Raw genomic sequence first — 5105 nt, 5'->3', positions numbered from 1 at the left:
AGAACATCAATTTCATTTGATCATTCTCATTTTAAAGATTTGATTTCAAAATCTCATCCTTCTATTATGTGTGCACAGGTACCTATGTATTATCCCTCAGAATTTGAAGAACAATGGGACATACATAATGATCATCCTCAGAATCTTCGGCAGGTACACCGAAGTCAAGATATTATCAAATATTTTGATAACGAAGGACTCCCAGTATCATGGTTTCAGGATCCTATCTCAGGTCATATCTATTTTGATGTTTGCAACATTTGTGACTCCTGTCAACTTGAAAATATTCTTGGTTTTGACTTACCAGATTTATCTTGTAAGAAAAAATCAAAATCAAAACAAGTTGAACCCCGACCCTGCAAACTAGACTTGGATCCACGAGATCCAGACACTGATACCTTTGCATTATTTACTCGACTGCATATCAAGCGTGCTTGCATGTGAGTTCATGACATGATTTGGTTTTAATGAGTTCTTGGGGAGTCTTGTGCTGAACACCAACGTCTCCACCCTGTTTATTGTTCATGACATGATCTGGAGCACCAACGTTGCTCCCCCTTATTGTTTAACATTAAGTGATCTATTTGAGCGTTGGGTGTTTCAGTGCAATGATTTCACTGGCTCACGAGAGCAAAAATACGTACATTTGATCTTGGAATCATGACATCATCGAAATGCATTATTGTGAAATATATTTGATGACTGATTTTATTGGTTACTCACTGAGCTTCTATCTCACCCCAAAAATATTTTATTCCCCTCCACAGGGCTCGTGACGAAGGAAGGCTTGTAGTACTTATTCACGTGACTGGATGGCATATATCTTGTACAGTTTGGATTTGGAATCATTTTATGTATAGTTTGGGGAATTGTTTTCGCTTCGCTTGTGACATGTAATTATTGGAGAATTTGATGTATATTTGAGATTTATATTGTAATTTAGTTGAGGACTGTAGTAAGTGAGTGAGTCCCGGCGAGAGCTGGGCAGGCGGCCCCCCGAACCCTTTGGTTCGCCTTAGGGGTAGGTGGGGCCGTCACAGGTGGTATCAGAGCTTATGTTTCAGATCTCTGTAGTGTATCCTAGGCTTGAAGTTTAGGATGCCGGACTGTGGGTTTAATTTGAAATATCAGTGCTTCTTGTATGACTGAAAGGCGGACATGTAGGTGTTATTTGACTCTTAGTGTTTGCTTGGAATGCTTGAGTGATTCTTGCGGGATGTCTTGATTTGATTGGTACAAGATGGAATGTCGAGGATGACATTCTTTTAAGGAGGGGAGTTTGTGACGCCCCGAAAGAATGAGTGTGAGAATCCGAAAATTTTTATATATTTTCTAGACATTATTTTGTTTCCTTGTTTATAATTTTGTACCTTTCTTCTAGATATTAATTTTCTATACATTTTTATAAAGGAATATAATTTTCAAATTATTTCCTTGATACGAGTTAATCCACGTTAAGTTTGAAGTGTATTATGGACGTGGGACTCGCTAGTGCGGTAAATGCAATATATTTTTGACAACTTGTTGGAGGTTTGTATTAAGTGATATTATTTTACAAGGTGCTAAGAGATTTGTATTAGAGAGACAAAACGATAAGCTTTAAGCTAAAAGGTGACAAGTGTCACCATTCAATTCACCCTTGGACTTTTGACCAAGATATTTTTACCATCTTAAAGCTAATTTTGGCCATTTTATTTCTTCATTTGAAGCTCTCTTGGCCGAACTCCTTAGGGAGAGAAAAGAAAGAAACCTCCAACTTCTTTCTTCAATTTCTTGCCTTGATCTCACAAACCAACCGCTAAAACTTTGATTTGCTCCATAAAAACCTTTCTCTTGGTAGGATTAAGGTGAGTGGTGAAGTGGTTTGAGAAACAAAGGTGCTAAGTTGCTTGTTGTCTTGAGGTTACAAGGTGAGTTGTTAAGAATCTTTGTGACAGCCCCACATTCCCCTAAGGCGAACCAAAGGGGTTAGCGGACTGCCTACCCAGCTCTCGCCAGGACTAACGAGCAGTTACACGCGATCTAAAACGTTTCGGGAAAGTAAAAGTGCACTCGGACAAGCCACAAGTATCAAAATAACAAAATAAAAAAAACGAAAACGATGAATAGTGCCTGGAACAGGGGAATCCGGCCGGAATCTGGCCGGATTAGCGGCCGGATTCTTGGCCGGATACTGTCCAGTGGCTAACTTCCGGATTCAAAATTTTCCCAAGCAATCCGGCCGACAATACGGCCAGTTTCTGGCCGGATTCCTGGCCGGATTCAGTTCAGTGCTCTTTGGTCAAAAATTTTTCTTTTGTCGTTTGAAAGCCGAATCGTTCCGAAGTCCAACCAAACATCAACCAAACAGGAATACATTGAAATTCAACATTTACAACCACATTGGCATGTCAAAAGCTATTCATCATGGATACACATGTTCGGTTTGCCAATCAAAAGATGAACCCAATACACATTAGGGTTTCATGCAAAGAGCTATTCAAAATAGACATATACATGGCTCAATTTGGCAACCAACAAGTATGATCTTCCAAAAATGATCATTTTCCTGTAAGGAAAACAAATGGAACGGAGTGAGCTAACGCCCAGTGAGTTACTACCACATAAGCATCCAAGATCACATAAGCATAACCGTTCATTTCAAGAATGCAAAGAAGAAGCAAAACAAATCGGTAAAAGGATACGGACGGCTCTCAAGAGCCCATTTCCACACTTACATTCTTGATCCAACCTCATTGACCCTCCGTCAATGTTTAAAGTACCAAACCGTAGACCTCACTTCACTTCCATTCCTTCCACCCAACATACCCCAACCGGGCCCGCACTCCAAGCAGTAGCTTTAGGTGATACTCGAGTACACCGGAACCAAGGGTCTCATTACCACAAGATTCCCATTTCAGTCCCCGTGGCTAGTCAATTTTCACGACCAAGCCCTCGCTGGCTCGATTCAAGTGACTACCAACGGGGTCGACCTCAGTAATACAGTAGGGCCGTTGGATACTCGTCCAACCGACACCCAAACATTTTCCCATGAATGGAATCCAATAACTCATATAGCAAGTACAGTAATACAGTGAAACGGTAAACAGTCACTCACAGGAATAAAAGGAATGAGGGCGGTCAAGTACACCCTCACCCTAATCATTTCCAATAGCCAAACAAGCCTTCAAGGCATCACAGTCACATATAGCAAAGCCACATTATAAGCATCCAAGTGAGTAGTATACTCACCACTCACGTAGGTGAGGTTTCATGCACCGTCGTCCAAAGTACGTCGTGCACTAACGTCACGCCCTATAACACATAAACAAATACCATGAGACTCGATAACGAGTCATAAATCCATGCCAATAACAACCCCAATAGGGTTTCAAATGCATATATAAGCATAATAGCAAACCAGAAATTTCAGCAATGCACTAACTTGACCTCAACAAAAAACAGTTTTCGTCCTCCTTTTGCGGTAATGGCACAAAATGATCTACGCTTATCGGATGAGGGTGTAAGACCCACCATCTCGAAGCTAAAAGACAGGGCTACAACAATGTAGAAGGCCACTCAGGCCAAATCCTAGCACAACTAGGTCAAAAATGCAGAATACCAAACCAGAACCGTAATTGCAGGTTTACAAATCACACTATGCTGTAATAGTCCAACTCAGTCTATACAGGTCCAAATGCATTGATTCCAAAGGCATGCGGTAGCTAAGACATCAAGATACATTTCATCAGAAGACACCAACATCCAAATCCAAAGCAATTCCAGTCAAAACAGACGATTACAAGCGCAGTTCGCACATTCTGATCAACCCTGAACAGCAACAGTAAAATGGACATATCTCATTCTACACTACTCCAATTGTCCTGAAATTTTACAGAAATCTCAAACACATAAATATCTACAACTTTCATGTTTTACATAAAGGCCAATTCGGCCTCTAACCATGTGATACAAAACCGGACAGAAAAGGGGGTTATGAAACCCTAACTTCCTCAAATTCCTTCCAAACCCAAAATTGGTTGCAATTACCAATCATTTACATCCACTAGAATCATAATCCCTCATTACCAACCATCATGAATAACCACAACATCATGATCACATTAAACCAGAAAATTCCTCAATAAAATAAAAACTTCACCAATTCATTTCAAACCAAGAAACAAACCACAAATTTCAACACTTTAGCTTCCACTAAGCACACATTAAGCATCATTAAGTATAAGAGGAAGGTCAAACACCACTTACCTAGTAAACAAGAGAAGAGGAGTTAATGGAACACCTTAGCTTCCTTAAAAACTTCACCAAACAACTTACTAGCACCAAATGGAGGGATTTTATGGAGTAGAAACTAGTTTATGTGATTGTTTTTGGAAGATTGAGCTAAATGGAAGCTAAAATGTTGAAGAGTTTCTTTCTTCTTTGCTCAAGAGAGAACCGGCCATGGAGGAGAAGAAAAGAGTGAATTTTAGTGATTTTTTTGAGATATTTAACTCAATGGTAAAAAGTCAAAAGGGTGAATAGTGTCCAACAAAGTCCAACCAATGATATAGTGACACTTGGCACTTCATAAATGCATCTCTATCCTTTAGTTTCCTCTCACATCAATCACATCTCATTCTCTACTTATCTCTTTACACCCGATAAATTTCAGCCAGTATCCAAAACTTAACCTTATTGGGCGAATTTTTCTGAACTTTTCGCACTAGTGGGTCCCACGTCCTTTATATATCCTTAATTTTTCAAAAACTACCCAATGCTAGAAAAATCATCTAAAAACTATAATTACTCATAAAATCCACCAAGAAAATTTTTCCTGAGCCAGAAAATGCAGAAAACATGCAATTAAAGGGGAAAAACCCTAGGAAACTTATTAGGGAAAATACGGGTTCTCACACTCTCTCCCCCTTAAAAGAATTTCGTCCTCGAAATTTCTCACCTTAACTCCCAAAAAGGTTTGGATACTTCTTTCGCATCTCTTCTTCCACTTCCCAAGTAGCTTCCTCAATCCCATGATTTCTCCATAGCACTTTTACTAACGGAATCTGCTTGGTTCTGAGCTCTTTGACTTTCCGGTCAAGCACTTGGACAGGTTTCTCTTCATA

The sequence above is a fragment of the Coffea eugenioides genome, unplaced genomic scaffold (genome assembly GCF_003713205.1).
Source record: "Coffea eugenioides isolate CCC68of unplaced genomic scaffold, Ceug_1.0 ScVebR1_355;HRSCAF=1018, whole genome shotgun sequence".
NCBI classification, from domain to species: domain Eukaryota; kingdom Viridiplantae; phylum Streptophyta; class Magnoliopsida; order Gentianales; family Rubiaceae; genus Coffea; species Coffea eugenioides.
The sequence above is the reverse complement of the archived record's forward strand: the minus strand, read 5'-3'. Positions refer to the sequence as shown.